Genomic DNA, 16,564 nt, shown 5'->3' with positions numbered 1-16,564 from the left:
TTGCAATACTGTAGTTTATGCAATTTAGGCCTATACATTGTTTATGTAACGTATGTGCCAGTGTGTCCATGGTTTTGAGTCTGTGTGTGTTGAGCGCAGCGCCGTCTGCTTTTTGCAGTACAGTAACTAAAGTAGGACTAAGCATACCGGTAGTTTCTGTGGACCTGTCTGCCCGTTTTGTGAGTGCACTGTGCGCGTGCGCACTTGTGTGGCATTGTTTGGGATGACCTGATTAAAATAGCGTCCCCCCAGTAAAAAAATCCCCACTACACCACTGCTAAAACGGCGATACAGTCACTACCCATCATTTAAATTTCACCGTGACATGGACAAAAATGTAACGTCAGCTTACCTCATAGCACGAATCCAGACTCTCCTTTGGAAAACATTGGCCGGGAAACGATAGAACGAGCACGTTTCATGCGAAGAGCTGTGGCTGCAACCCGGAGCAAAGCAACAAACCATTGCGTAGTTAACTAGTAGCGCTAGCTTTAGCTAACGTTAGCTAACGAAACGAACTGCCGAGTAAAATTGGAAAACACTGCTAATTAATTATTCTATAATTTGTAAAACTACGGTGTGAAAAATTATAATTTCAAAAATACAGATTATATTGGTCAGATATAGATGTACAGATAGCCTACTAAAGATACTACAGATATTAAAGATAGGCAGTTCTATTTCATATATGGCTTCGCCCTGGCCCCTACACACGGCCGCGGGCATTGACGCTTCAACGCTTCTGCCCTCCATTCACTTTGAATGGGGTGACGTCACGATTTGCCGAACTTCATTGCGGGAGCAAAGCGTAGCTTCACTCGCGTTGCTCGCTTCAAAGGTAGAGCAATGTTCTACTTTTGACGCCTCGGTGGAAGCGTCAGCCAATCAAATCCCATTTATGCAAATCTGCCAGTACAAGCGCTAGCCAATCAAACCGTGTGTATGCTGGGAGTGACAGACTGCAGTTCATTTCCTCATCCAAAAAATGGAGGAGAAAATTATCGTGGCGGTAGGGAATCACCCGGTCCTATATGACCAGTCCCTATTCATCTACAGAGATCTAAACCGGAGGAGCCAGGCATGGAGGGAGGTGGCAGAGGCAGTGGGTGAAACTGGTAGGTTTTCGCCTGTTTGGAGAGTTTATATCCAGGTTACTTCGTTTGAATGGACAGCTAGCTAGCATAGACAGTATATTTAGCAAGCATGGAATGTTGCATTAAACAGCACCAGACATTAATGCAATTGACAGTGATAAAGGGATTTGGCTTTCATTAATGGAGGAACAATTTAGTAAATTCTTCAAGTAATTAACTTTATTATTTCATTTCATTAGAGGAAGTATGCAGGACAAAGTGGAAAACGATGAGGGACAGGTTCCGAAAGGAGAAGGCAAGGGAGAAGGAGACAAAGAGAAGCAGGGCAGGGTCATCCAGGGGATTTAAGCCCTGGCGTTTCACGGCGGTAATGTTTGTTTTTAACCCCATTTCTCATTGACCGTGAGACGTCCAGCAATGTCCCCCGGCAAACCCTGCCCCCATCCAACCTGGTGCCAGAGGCAGAGAGCCAGCAAGAAAGTGAGCTAGACAGTCAGCCAACAGCCAGCCAGCCAGCCCAGGCAGGGGAGACAGGACAGGAGGAGGTGGCGATTGTTCAGGACCAGGACCGGGGAAAAAGGAGAAGGGGAAGGGAGATGTCCTCCTTTGAAAAGGGCTTGATGTCAGCCATCAGTCCTCTGCTCACACCACCACCTCGTTGTCATCCTCCACCACCCCCACCAGTACTGGTGGAGGATGAGGACGAGTTCTTTTTAAGGAGCCTCTTGCCTGCCATCCGAAGAATGTCGCTATCACAGAGGGCAAGAGTCAGTTTTCAGTTCCACAAAATAATTTTTCAGAACAGGAGGTGGAAGAGAACTGATTTTTTTTTTTTTTTTTTTTCTATCCACACACACCACACTACATGTTTTACATTTATCCACTCATCACACACTGACATAAATAAAAGTTATTTTAAAAGTATGTTATGGCTATACTTGTTCATGTGGTTTGTCATTTGCAACATACCAGAAGCTTCATGTATGTTGATATATAATGTGCTGTCTTATGTATAATTGTGGTTTATCAGTAAAAACAGGGCTGAAGGAAAAAGGTTGTTAGCAATATCATAATATCAATTCAAGAAACATGTTTATTAGGAATGTTTTATTTTTAAATGGCTCATTTGGAATATTTGCTTTTTAAAGAAAATATGGGTAGCTCTTAAAAGAGCTTTTGGTTTGGAGGCTCTTAAAAGAGCCATGGTGACCCTACACCACATTCTGCTGCCATGGCATTGCACCCTCCTCATTGAAATAGGAGCAGAAGTTCTCCCGCAGTTGGAGCGATCTGAGTGTGGCATTGTTGGAGCCCATCCTTGGTACATCACACAAGGTTGGAGTATCTGGAGCTTCATCCGTGGACTCTGCGATAGGTGTGCGTGATGTCCTTCCTATCGTCTTCCTGCGGAGGAAGTTGTGCAACACACAGGCGGCCTTCACACACACAACTCTGTTACCTCGGGGCTGGTGGTGATGGCACGCCTGAACATTCTCCACCGAGATGAGAGGATGCCAAACGCACATTCAACCACCAACCTGGCCCGGCTGAGGCGGTAATTGAAGATCCTCCTTTCGCGTGTGATCTGGCGTCCAGGGAACGGACGCAGCAGGTTGTCCAGCAGCGGAAAAGCCTCATCTCCAACAAACACATGGGGAAGAAGGCCGAGCCGCTCTGCTCCTGGGATGACAGTGTCAGGTGGTAGCTGCAGACTGCCATCTCTGAGGCTCTCTCCAAAAGCGGAATTCCGCAGGCTCCCACTGTCGCTGCTCCTACCAAAGCCTCCGACATCCACTATCCTGAATAGGTACTGGGCATCCACGACAGCCAGCAGTACCAAGGAGTGGCTGGACTTATAGTTGAAGTAGAGGGACCCAGAATTTGCCAGAGCCTGGATCACCACGTGCTTCCCATCAATGGCACTAACACAATTTGGAAAGTTCCAGCGCTCCTGAAACTCAGCAGTGATGGCTCTCCAGTCCTCCATCTGTGGTACCGGCATGGTCTCCTCAACTAGGGCGGTCCAGATGGCACCCGCAACCTCCCTGACGATGACAGCCACGGTTATATAACCAACCCTATAGCTGAATGATATGGTCCTGTACGAGTCACCGGTTGCCAGGTACCTGAGAAAAAAGTAATATACATGAATACAAAAAAAAACAATTTCAGATCACACACACACACAGACCCCCCCCCCCCCACACACACCTGCTCTGTGTGCCACAGTACTGCTGCCGCACCCCTCTCTGCCTTTCTCACACACACAGACCCCACAGACACACACACAGACCCCACAGACACACACACACACACACACACACACACACACACACACACACACACACACACACACACACACAAAGACCCCACACACGCACACAGACCCCCCCACACACAGGGGAGCAATACTGTGTTTACCTAGCTATCTTAATTAATGTTATCCATCTGAACTAAATCACAGACTTCATTCATCATTCATCCATGGCATGCATTCTCTCTCTTTCTATACAGAGTCATATTACAGAAGTAGGAATACACAACACTTACCGTAGAAAGATGGCGAGTCGCTCGGCGGGTCCGATTGACAAACGCATGGTGGTGTCCGCCTTTGTAATTAGTGGACCCACTTTGCCGAGCAACTCGTCATAATGGTCTTTGCTCATCCTGAAATACTGCTGAAACAGTTCATCATCCAAACGGAGCTCTTGGACCAAAACGTGGTATTCTCCCCGTTGCAGACGTTTTCGGAGTATCGGATGTACCCAACAGCGAAGCACACGACGTCGCCTCCCGAGATACAATGCATATACCAATGCCACCCTTGCTACCAAACCGGCATCCATTTTGGCTGGAGTGGATAGAAGAACCGGGATTTTTTTGTTTACTATGTCCGGGGCGGGACATTCATGTGATTGGTTGTTGCTCGCGTTGCTCGCGTTGCTCACGTTGCTCGCGTTGCTCGTGTTCACTCCCCCAAGCTCCAGACAAGCCCAACGCTAAGCGTTAACGCCCGCGGCCGTGTGTAGGGTTAGGGTTAGCGCAGCCCTGAAACACTTGTAGTCCACGCCCACCCGCAAGGTGGGCCCCACCCTCGGGCTCCCTTCCGGTATAAATAGGAAGGAGGCCCAACAATCTGCTCCCTCTTTTCTTCAGCACCCCGTTACTGAAGCACTAGAGACACTTCAATTGCAGAGTAAACATGAGTAACAATTGTGTGAGAGATTGTCCCTCATGTGACTCTGGGTTCATAATGAGTTATGACCAGCACAGATAAAAGCAGTATGCGAATCCGGCCTGGGGTCAAGAACTTCCCCCCCCCTAACCAGAAATCAATTATAAACCCTATGGGAAACAAAATAAAGCCGCGAAAACTGGACTACCAGGTCCTCCAGGCTAAACATAAACACACCTGCAAAAATATGGCCTACAGCTCAAAATGGCAAAGAGGTATTCTAAGGAGAGTGTCTCCCGGCATTAGGACAGGCGAGACATCCTTCTCCTCCAGCTTCTCTTTATATATACACGGCTGAGTGGAATTTGAATTTGGAACACCTGGGCAGAGGCGGAGCCAGGGGCAGACCAGGTGCACCTGGGCAGAGGAGGAGCCAGGGGCAGACCAGGTGCACCTGCAGCAGGGAGACAGAAAGAAAACAAGGAGGGGAGCACGTAACATGTCTACAGACATCCACTCGAAGTCAACAATTTTTCTGAAGAATGTGCTGACATGGGGGTTTAAATTGCCATGCCTCTTTTTGGCTTTGGAGCCCGTCTCAGGATTAATGCCCAGGAAGCACCTTAAAACAATAAGCCAAGACAACCATTTCAATTTTACATAGATTTATACAGTATGTTGCATCGTTTATTTTAAGGCACATGCAGCGGTGCCCCTTTCAATTTAAGTAAAACCTGCACCAAGGAAAGAAATTAGTATTTAAAGCCAAGCTAGAGTGATGAAAGCAAGAAAATCACTTAATTTGTTGTGTTGTCACAGAGGATGGTCTGAATACAGTATTTTACTATGAAATAATACAGTAACATGTTGTGAAATCCTGGTTATCATTTATCCTGTACATTCACAGTAATTAACTGTGCCTGTATTGATTTCACTGTGAAATTCAAAATTACAGTATTATATTGTGAACATTACAGGTAAAGACTGTAAAGTGGTAAAACAGTAATTTATTGTAAAATATTACAGCTAAATATTGTGAAATCATGGTAATATTTTACAGTGTTGGTCTTCCCCCTGTTCATTTATTCAATTGTATTTGAGGGATGTCTCCCATTCCTCTCTGACACAGCCTGCACTGAGTGTCTTGTCAGAGTGAGTGACGTCAGGGATCCAGCTGTGCGCTCTCCTGCCTGTCTGCACGCAGAGAGCTGCTGTTCCCGCTCTTTTTGTCACTGGGCAAAGTATGACCTTCATCTCTACTTTCTCACAGCGGCAGTATTGTTCCCAGCCTTCGTCCCCTCATGGAAAATATTCATGTTATGCTATATTCCAGGGACTCATGCGCCATTACGCATAGCGCAATAGGCATGGGTTATTATCTGAGCAGCTGTGTCTGTGCTTCTGGTACCGGGCGGACCCAGTGGGGCGCAGACTACATCATGCTTCGCCCTTAACCCAATAGCGATAGCCTTAGAGGGCGAAGCCATATACGAAATAGAACTGAAGTTACCTACTGTAACTCCAGCATCTATGAGTAAATGGCACAGCCCTCTAAGTGCTGGGCCCCACTGGCTCTACGAATAGCTGAAGAAAAGTTATTTTGTATGGGAGCAGATTGCCGGGCCCCCTTCCTATTTATACCGGAAGGAAGCCCGAGGGCGTGGACTACAAGTGTTTCAGTGCTGCGTGGGTGCGCAGGGAGATTACCCAATAGCGATAGCCTTAGAGGGCTACGCCAATACTCATAGAAGCTGGAGTCACAGTAGGTAACTTCAGGTATTTGCTTTCAAGCAGAACACGGGGGAAAACAAACTTAGCAGGAGTGTTTACGTGTTCGGCGTAATGACGTACAACGGCCTCGACAATGTCTGTAGTCCTATTCAGCCACTCGGTAACAACCATCGTTTTTCAGACACGTAAACTCTTCAAAAATCACCAGTGGGGTCACTGCTGATGTATTTAATGTCGTAGAACAAAACGTGATTTATCTCTTAAATTTGTGTCAAACACAGACCTTATTTCGAGCTATTTTCCAAAATCCTATGGAGAAATTGCATTGCTTTTTGACGAAGGAACCGGAAGTGCTAAAAATGCTAACTTACTTCCGGGTTTTAGGACGCGTCACTGCGGTTCTCTATTACTAGCAAACTAGTTCTATATCAACACTTACAGAGGACATATCAGATGCTCACATACTTTTATTGTCCTCCGGTATTTCTAGAGAACCCCTTGTTCTTCTCTCTTGAGACCTCTGGTCCTCAACAATGCACCTGCCAAGTGTGCAGTCAATCGGATGAATGCTTGTCAAAAAACTTGAAAGACAGGCAGAAACTTCAATTGTAGTAATAAAAATGAAAGATCAGTTTGTTGATCAGCACGTTTTAGCTTTTACGTTACAAGAAAAAAGGGGGGAGGGATAAGAGGTGCCTTCTGGTATAATGTTGCACTCAAAGATGCGTGATTCTATGGCAACCGGACCTTTGTTTACCCCTAATGTTAGGCTCTGCGTCCATATAGCGTATTTTTCTGGCAGAATGGCCAGAAAATGTTGAACTCAAAGCGCTGGCACACAAATATAACGGAGCGATCAGAAAGAAGACTTTTTCTCAAGGCGACTGAATGTGACCAAATGCACTTTCTTCTCATTGAAAACGGATACAAAAAAATGCTCTCAAAAAACAGCTCTTTGGCTTCAGAAAACAATTATACCTTCACATTTTATTTTATTCCCCCAAATTCTAGGTTCTAGGTCTGTTTGTTTTTCCTCCAGCCACATAGGATCATCTGAGAATGGTGAAACTAGTGCAGACACACAATGCAAGTCAAATTGTGTTTTTAGTCACCCTCGTTGGACCTTACTCCTTTCCCTTGGACCTAAACGTAACTCTAATTCATGCCTCAGCCCACACACTAACGCCTCTCATTGTTCTACAAGCACGGAGGTAAACCGCCGCACATCTAGATGCACGTGTACGTGTGTCAAAACCCAACAGAGACAATTGTAGACGTCGTGATGTTTTAATCAGCCGTGGGGTCCCTCCCTGGCAGATAAGCGTCTGGTTACGTGTGTGTAAAGAGCGGTAGGGAAGGCAGAGTCACCTCGGCAGATGGCCCTATCAGTGTTGGGTAAACCAGCGGACAGGGCACCCGTGTTTGGCTTAACGGCCTATAAGTAATTCATTGTGTTCACTGAGAAGGAGCATCTGTCGACCCCCAGCCGCACACACACATAAACACACGCACACACAGACGAACAGACACACATACACAACGAGTTATGCATAGATGCATGGATAAACATACTTACATGAAAATTCGATCACATGCCCAAATGCAGGTGCTCATTTGTAGTGGGCAGTGCAGGTGGCTGGAGGAAAAGGAGAGGCCTTTGTTCCATGTGACCTGGCTGATCAGATAACTGATCTTAGTTAATACTCACTAGGAACTCATTTACCTGCTAGCACAGAGGAAAGCAGACGGAAAGGATTGAAGGTAAGAGAGACGATTGAGGAAGAGGAGGAGGAAGAGGAAGAAATGACACGTAGTTGCAGCTCAACAGGAACAGTCCAAATACTGGATTTACATTTGAACACTAATGGTCAATTTATGTTGTCCGTCACTCTTTATTGTATGAACTCTTGCACTATCACACCTCCCTTTTATAATATGTCTTCTCAGCCTGTAAACAATGTAACGCCTTAAACAGCAAGTGCGATTATAATAATGACATGCAGAGGCTATTCCTTTCCAAACAACTTGTATTGCATTTCTTTATTCATAAGCATGGCTCAGGATAACACCTGAAACTAAAAGGAGTCGTAAAAGAACGCTCTGCTGATGTGATAGTTATTTAACAAATTGCTTTTAATTGGAGCCGAAGGCCACACATTTTAACTTGTGGTATTGTGTGGGGAACAAAGTAACCAAGCGAGAGACTTTTAAATGATAATTGGCATGGTACAAAACACAGATCTGTAAACGGAGCCACTTGATGTTTAATTATTGCGGATAAGGCAAGGCATAAAGGAACAAATACTTAGAGAGGAAGGTTTTTTTTATCGTTTTGCATTTTGAAAATAAAGTAGAAATGATAACAGTTAAGTCAAACTGAAAACAATTCAGTTGAATTCACAGTATTAAAACCAGGATGCACTTTTTTAATTTTTGTTCAACATTTCAAGATACATTTTAAGATTTAAATCAAACTTTTGAGAATATACCAAACTACTAGCGAGTTTGAGCTAGACAAGGTTTTTTTTACTTAATCCATAGATTTTAGGAGGAATCTGGTGATATTCTATATTTTCTAATCGTCTACAAATACCATGAAAACACCAAAGCCAACAATAAATACATCATAATTCAGCATATTAATATATTGTAATAATTATATATCTTACAGTAAATGTTTGTTCCTGTTTGAGCAACAATTCATGTCGTCTGTTGTTTTTCCCTACTATGACAGGTCAACATGTCAGCTGTAAAAAGCCTTACTCCCACTGCATACAAATTAATTAAAAAACAAACAAGCAATGTTAGGTACTTTAAAAGCAAACATAATATTCCTAATAATAATGGTTTTCGGCCATTTTCCGCCATTTCTTTGTAGTCGCCAAGTGGGAGACGTTGTAGCTTTAGGAAAAAGGAGCGGACCTGAACCGTTTTCACTTAGCATTTAGCCCACAGGCAATGTGGCCTTCATTGCTGAATTTATATTAAAAAGTATTCATTATGCAAATACTGCTGAACATTGCTGCTCCGTATTTGCACTTTTTAGCCACAAGGAATCTGATTAAGTCTTTTTTTATGTGACTGTAAGGGAATACAGTTACCTTTTTTTGTATCATGAATCCCGTTAAATGTAATCTGTTGCTCCCCAAGCCTGCTCATAAACAATATGCTCTTATTTCCTAATATTAAAGGGGCCCTTTTATGATTTGGGGGGGTTTCCTTTTTCTGTAGTGTGATATTCATAAAAAAAATGACTTTCAATATATGTATTTTGTCAATAGATTAAACAACATTTTTATTAAGTTAGTTGAAAGCAATGATATTTAGTTGAATCTAACATTTAGTATTTAAACTTAATATTATTGCTTTCAACTAACCTAATACAATTATGTGTAATCTGTTGACAAAATACATTTAATTAAAGTCCATATTTCATTTTTAGAGTGTAGGTAAATGACCTATACTCCGTGGTGCTTCACTGTGATTTAAGTGTCAATATAATGCAGGAGGCAGGGTGGACAGATGCACGGTATTATATACTGTAACCATACTTGCTTTTCAAAAGTTAACGATACAACATGACAGTTACTTTTACAAATACTGCCAGTGGCTGATGGACATGTTCTTAAAGCATGGTTGTTTCCTTCAGCCAGCACTCTGCCAAGAGAATAATAACAGAAAAGTGGCCATCACTCTGCTTTTCAGCTCACACTCTCAAATGGCAGAAATGACAGGCCTGCTTCGGCTAGCTGTTGAGACTGGGCTGTAATGTGTGCAGCCGCTCAGTCCTCCACCTCGGCCATTCTACTGCCGGTGAATTGGGAACGTGAGAGGGGAGTGGGGCAAGTTCAGGTGACCTCTTTTTAAGCTCTTCCTTTGAGCATGGTCTCTTTTTCTTTGGGGAAAATGGCAAAAATAATTATGTCCCGGACTTAGCTGGCAACCTGAGTGAGGAGAAAGTTTGACCCAATGGAGAGGATTGCACGAGTCCTGTTTATGATCAATACTCTATTGATGTATAATGCTTGTTCTCTGTTCTGCTGCACCCAAGAACTGAAGCACACACACACACACACACACACACACACACACACACACACACACACACACACACTCATAATCAACGTTGGAAGGGTTGCTTTAAAATACAGTATTTCCTTTAGCATATTCAGGCAGTGGCCTATACACCAACAATGAAACACATGAGCACATAAAGCAGACATACAAAAAAATGCTCCGTTCTAGTTAAATACATACAATTAGGCTCACACACACACTATTTTATGAACATACTGTATAGGTTCACCTACTGAATTAAAAAATAACAAATGAACAAGTTAAAACCATAAAGCAGATGCAGGCAGTAAGCGTATAGATTCACAGTTAAAGTATTAGCCTACAGAACAGCAGTTTACAGAGAATCCAGAGTATCCTTTACATCAAACACAATATGGTCTCTAGTTTTTAGTAATACTGTCATCCTGCTAGAAATGTAGCAGTAATCTGATTACATATTTTTTTAAAGCATCTCTCAGGGAATACACTTAACTTTTGTGGTATCCTGAAAACGTAATCCCGTAACAGGTAACCTGTTAATTCATAAACCTGCTCATGAACAATATGCCCATATTTTCTTATGTTAAACGGGCCATGTTATGCTTTCTGGGGGTCTCCCTTTCTGCAGTGTGTTCTATAGGTTTTTATGCTTGTAAATGGTCTGCAAAGGCTACAATCCCAAAAGACCCCAACCACCCCCCCCCCCCCCCCCCCCTGCCTGAAACTTCACGATTTGACTCCTTTGTTTACTTCTGTAACATAATGACATCCAACAATTTGTTTGTGATAGGCTAAGGGGCAGGATATCTCTAAGCGGTTGACCAATCACAACAGAGCCGGCTAGCTAACCAATCAGAGCAGACTGGGCTCTGGTTTCAGACAGAGGGTGAAAAGAGGTGCTGCAGCACAGGCAGTAAGAGAAAAAGAAAGAGCTTTTAGAACATTAGAGCATGGAGACATGTCACATGGAGAAACTAAATACACTTATGAACCTGAAATGAGCAGAATAGGGCCTCTTTAAAGCTTGGTAAATAGGAAAAGCAGGACAGGAGGAAGTGAAGAGCGGAGAAAACGCTAAGGAAAACAAGTTTGTTTTACAGGGAAAACTGTAATTATGAAATGACAACTATCTTTTTTTTGCGATGAACAAAAGAAAGCAATGGATAATAAAAAATACTCACATTACATAAGTGTGTGCAAAAACACTTGCATATACTGGCTGTTGCTTTTCACTATCCTTCCTTCTCCTTGGTAACTCACATCTAAAATGATGCCTCACAAATTGAAATTGAAAATATGAAAACGTTTACCAGGAGGGTTCCCTTATAACCAATCAAGAATTAGATAAACGAATTCCCGAGGCTGAGGAGTTATTTCCAGCTAGGATAAATAACAAGATGTTGAAGAAAATGTGCGTGATTAATTCCGAGCCCTGTGAAAATGACGCTTCATCAAAAAAATACTTTTAAATTTTTTTTCAAGCAATGAGTTGCATCTTCTCATGACTTTTAAGGCTTCATTTTTTTTAGCTTGGTGTGTGCTCAGTATATATTTAGCCTATGATGATATGATAGCCTCTTGTGCATGGCTAAATGAGACGTAATTTGAGTGGGTTGGCTCACTGGAAAAGAAAAACAGGAAACACTTCCATAAAATATCTATGTAACAGCAGTTGTGTTTTGTTGGTGCTCTTGTCACACTTGGCCTGTGCCCCCTCACTTCACACACACTGTCTGAGGGTGAATATATTGTAATTGGCATGGAAGGTCTGGGCAGGAAACACATTTAAAATGCTGCTGGTCGGATCTAATGTGTCTGCGTATATATCAGCGTGTACTGTAATACTTTTAATTGAGTCTTATTTATAGCTGTAAAAGGACAGTGTGTATTACATTTTTTTTTTCTTCATTTAAAATAATTTGGTTTCACACTTTCTTTCTTTAACTATGTTTGGCATACCAGCTTGGCAACTTACCAGAGTTTTGATTAAACAAGGTAAAAGGAAACAGACCCGATTGTAAAACATACAAAGGAAATACCAGAATGAAAACCTACATACACTCACAGTTCACAGCAATAAGGAGCGTAAGATTCTACATGTCAAAATATGATTATCTTGTGAAATATGATTAATTCTTAAACAATAAAATGCAGAATTAATAATCCATGATAAGAACAGTAATTGCTCCGCATCTAGTGTATGTACATCTTGCCTATTACTTATATAAATGCAAAACTTCGATTTTTCTATAGCAGAAGGGCTACTTTTCTTTCAATAAAGATTCAGAATCTGCACCTGTACCCATCCATTAACCATCCATGCAGAAGGCAGAGGAAAGTGCGGCCTACAGACGTCACCCCACCCCCTTCACAGTATGGCGGTTCACATTTTGCGAAGCTGAGCGCTGCGGCAAACTGGCCTCCCATAATGCATTTGTGAACACTGTAATTTCTAAGGAAAAAAAGAAAAGCAGAAATCACCCACTTGTCAGGAAAAGACAGGAAAAGTTCAGCTGCATCAGGATTGCAAAGTTACACTGTTAAAATGTCCTATTGTGCTCTGAAATGAGGCTGGATCGAAAAGTTAAAAGCTTTTGTTAAATGCCAAACACAACCGTCAGAGTGAAAAAAGATGGACGAAACGGTAAAACTATGTATTTCCACCTGCTCCCATGCTTTGAGTAACCTTTTAGAAATGCCTTTTGTATAGAAGTTTGATCAAGCCAATGAATCTGCTCTATACTTTTCTTCCAGGTGTCCTTTAATGCAAATGCTTCTCTAGATATTTCCCCTTGGTTATAATGAGGATAATGATGGCAATTGCACTCCATTATTTACTGTTCCAAAAGTTAGAGAGTCTTACTGTGTCTTTTCTTCCTCTTTATTTATTTCGTAAGACCTGTTGTCACTGAAAGTCGCTGCTAGCATTTCCTGCTTGCCATTCTTTTCCACCCCTTATTTCCCCTGACTGCTGAAAGGGGGGCAATTTGAAGTTTTTCAAGTAACTCCATTTTGGGGTAGGGTGATAGTGCCAAAAGCATGCAGTTAAGAGCAACATGTCTGTGTTTTTTCACCTGGAGAAAAGAGATGTGAACAAGAGCGGGAAAAATAGAAACTGTCCAAAAAAAGGGTATAAAAACAATCAGACGGAGACTTCTCCATCTCTTCTCTACTTCATGGGGGGATGCTAAAAGCTGAGGCGAGGGTCCTGTGTAATGAGCAGTTTATTATCCATCTCTTAGAAAAGCAGAACTATAGGATGGAGAAAAAAAAATACTTTTGTGGTTTATTTTTGCAGTGCACAAACACCTGTATGTGCACACATACCTGTATGTGCACACACACACATTTTAAGGCAGGCTCGTCACAAGAACACAAGCACCTCTTGAACATGTGCACGCACACGCATTTCCACGCATACATCAACATCTCAAAGGTTTAATCAGGTATAGTTGAAAAGGAAAATGCCATTAGATTTTAAAGTGGATAATTTCACATCCTTTCGTCCATTCATTTCTTCATTTTTCTTTTCAAACTGGCCTTTTATGCATGTGCTTTTATGGAAAATTACAACATTCAATGGAGACCCCGCGGTCAGGGATAATTGCGCAAAGAACCATTAGCAGTCTTCCAAGACCAATGTAACTGCGAACATTTGTCTTCTTCTTTCATAAAGCTTTTCTCAATACGTTCCTCATAAGAAATTGGATAATCATAATTTAATTATCCGTCATTATGTGGAGCAAAAACGCAGGTCACCTTGTCTCTACTTATGCTAAATGCTGTCATAAACAAATAAATTAAACGACTAAACAAACAAGACAGTTTCATACACTGTAGGTACAGTGGCCAAAGCTCTGAGCTTTTTCTCTGCCAATTAGTTAAAGAAATAACAGTCATGCTCCAAGTTTGCTGGAGCACTCACCTGCACACCCACCTGCTGATCAGCAAATTGGCTCTTCAGTGGAATCAGCAGGTGTATGTTTGACTCATATGTGTGGCCAATATACGGTAACCTTTCACCTGCAGTTCCGTACTTCACATTTATGGGCTCAGAACTATGGGCTCAGAACAGTCTCATAATACACACATGCACACAGATGGATTCACACTTGTATTTCATGATCCGCAAAATGATTCACACTTGTATTTCCGGATCCACACTTGTGTTTTTCAATGCACACACAAATGTGTTCCGTTTCATATACATGTAAATAAAATCCAAATACAGAAAAAAGTTTTACATATGTATTTTTGATCCTCACATATTTGTTTTCCGTTTAAATCCCCTGAACCTGCAAACACAAACCGCTTTCTGTGCACGGATCGCTTTGCATTCGTGTGTGGGTTTTTTGAGACTCCCCTGACGGTCAGCCGATTCGTACTTGTAATTTTTCTATCTATAGCCAATCAGATGTCTCCTTCATTCTAAGCCAATCACATGAGCGCGCCCCCACGAGGGTAAGATTACTTCATATACGCATTTTGCGCAGTCCGGTCAGCTAGCTAAACAGAGGGCGGAGCATCAGGTGATCATGCAGAGCTGCGTGTCTCCGTCAGACTCAGCAGCTAATCTGATCTCTCTCTTGCGTCCGGTTATACTTCACTCGCGTTTATGTCCATATCGATCAGATCCAGCTTTCCTGATCGGCCTTTATAGAGAGCACCGATCAAACTATTAAGAGTGAATATCGGCCGATAATGACCGGCGGGGCTCCCCCGCGTTAACAGGTCACTGTCTAGCACTGGCTTCGTAGTGCACTGATCGATTAGGCTAAGCTAACCTGTAGCTGCTCCTCCACACTCACAACAACTTCATACAGACATAAATAAAGCAGCTGTATTCGCCATACAGGAAACACACATTTAAAACGGTGTTGCCTGCCGTTTTTGTGTACACAAGCATTCATCAATGGTTTGGAAAGTGGCGCTGTACCTTAATAATATAAAGGCTTGTATTTGCGTGCATTTCCTGTTCGGAAAGTGGCACTGTAATGAGAGTGGAGGTGTCCTGAGATTAGCGCCTGCAGGCAGGCTCCATTGACCTGTCAGCTCCGGACTGCGCAAAATGCGTACATGAAGCGCTACGTCATGAACGCAAGAAATCTACCCTCGTGGGGGTGCGCTCATGTGAAGACATCTGATTGGCTATAGATAGAAATAATTACAAGTACGAATCGGCTGACGGTCAGGGGAGTCTCAAAAAACCCACACACGAATGCACAGCGATCCGTGCACAGAAAGCGGTTTGTGTTTGCCGGTTCAGAGGATTTAAACGGAAAACAAATATGTGACGATCAAAAATACATATGTAAAACTTTTTTCTGTATTTAGATTGTGTTTACATGTATATGAAACGGAACACATTTGTGTGTGTATTGAAAAACACAAGTGTGGATCCGGAAATACAAGTGTGAATCCTTCTGTGCGCATGTGTGTATTATGAGACTGTTCTGAGCCCATACACATTGTATTCAGTTAAATGCTACTTTGTGTCAGAATTACATTTAGAGCATATTCTTTTCAGTTCCATTAGGGTTTATTGCAGAAATTATCGAATATTCTATTCTCGCTTTGGATAAAAACGTTTTACAAGTTTTATGTAATGTAATGAGGTGAACTGCCACCTCTCCAGCCACCAGTCCACCCTCCGTATTTGTTTTGGTCCAAACTGGTGGTGACCGTTCAGTTCCCAAGTCCCTACAGACTGAGCTACTGCCGCCACTATGTTTGTCCTATTGTTTATTTCGGAGAGGTTATTTCTGTTTTCTAAAACCAACACACCAATACAATATGTATGTATCTCTTAAGTTTACCTAACACACTTATTGTGTTAAACTGGGCTTAAACCATTATTTAAAACGTTTTTGCTGAAAAACTGATCACCTTTTTGTCTAATATATTTATTCTGAAGCTTTATGGCTTGATGTCCATGACTCGCATTTCCCAAAGGATCATTGCCTGCAAAACTGTTCTTTGAATTACATTATTTATGGTCCTGTCTTGGACAACTGCAAAGATTACTTTTTGGTTAATAATAGTCGGATTCTTTGTAAATGTTCTTTACACAAGATTTTTGAAAGTAAATTCTAAGTTTTGTGGATCTAATGATGAGTTTATACTTTTGTATACACCTGATATACGATCAGGTATTTTATATTTTAATTTTATATATTGTATATGTAAGTGTATTATTTGTGATGTCTTTCTACTGCAATTATGTTTATATTTTAAAATGTGCTGTTTATTTAATTGTTTTATTATGTCTATACTTTATTCAAAACATTTTATATGTTGATACCTAAACACATTGCTGCTCCTGTAACACAAGATTTTCCCAATTTGGGATCAATAAAGTATCCATCCCTCTATCTATCTATCTATATATATATCTATCTATCTATCTATCTATCTATCTATCTATCTATCTATCTATCTATCTATCTATCCATCCATCTATCTATCTATCTATCTATCTATTTATCTATCCATCTATCTATCTATCCAT

Source organism: Gymnodraco acuticeps, unplaced genomic scaffold (genome assembly GCF_902827175.1).
Source record: "Gymnodraco acuticeps unplaced genomic scaffold, fGymAcu1.1, whole genome shotgun sequence".
NCBI lineage: Eukaryota > Metazoa > Chordata > Actinopteri > Perciformes > Bathydraconidae > Gymnodraco > Gymnodraco acuticeps.
The sequence above is the reverse complement of the archived record's forward strand: the minus strand, read 5'-3'. Positions refer to the sequence as shown.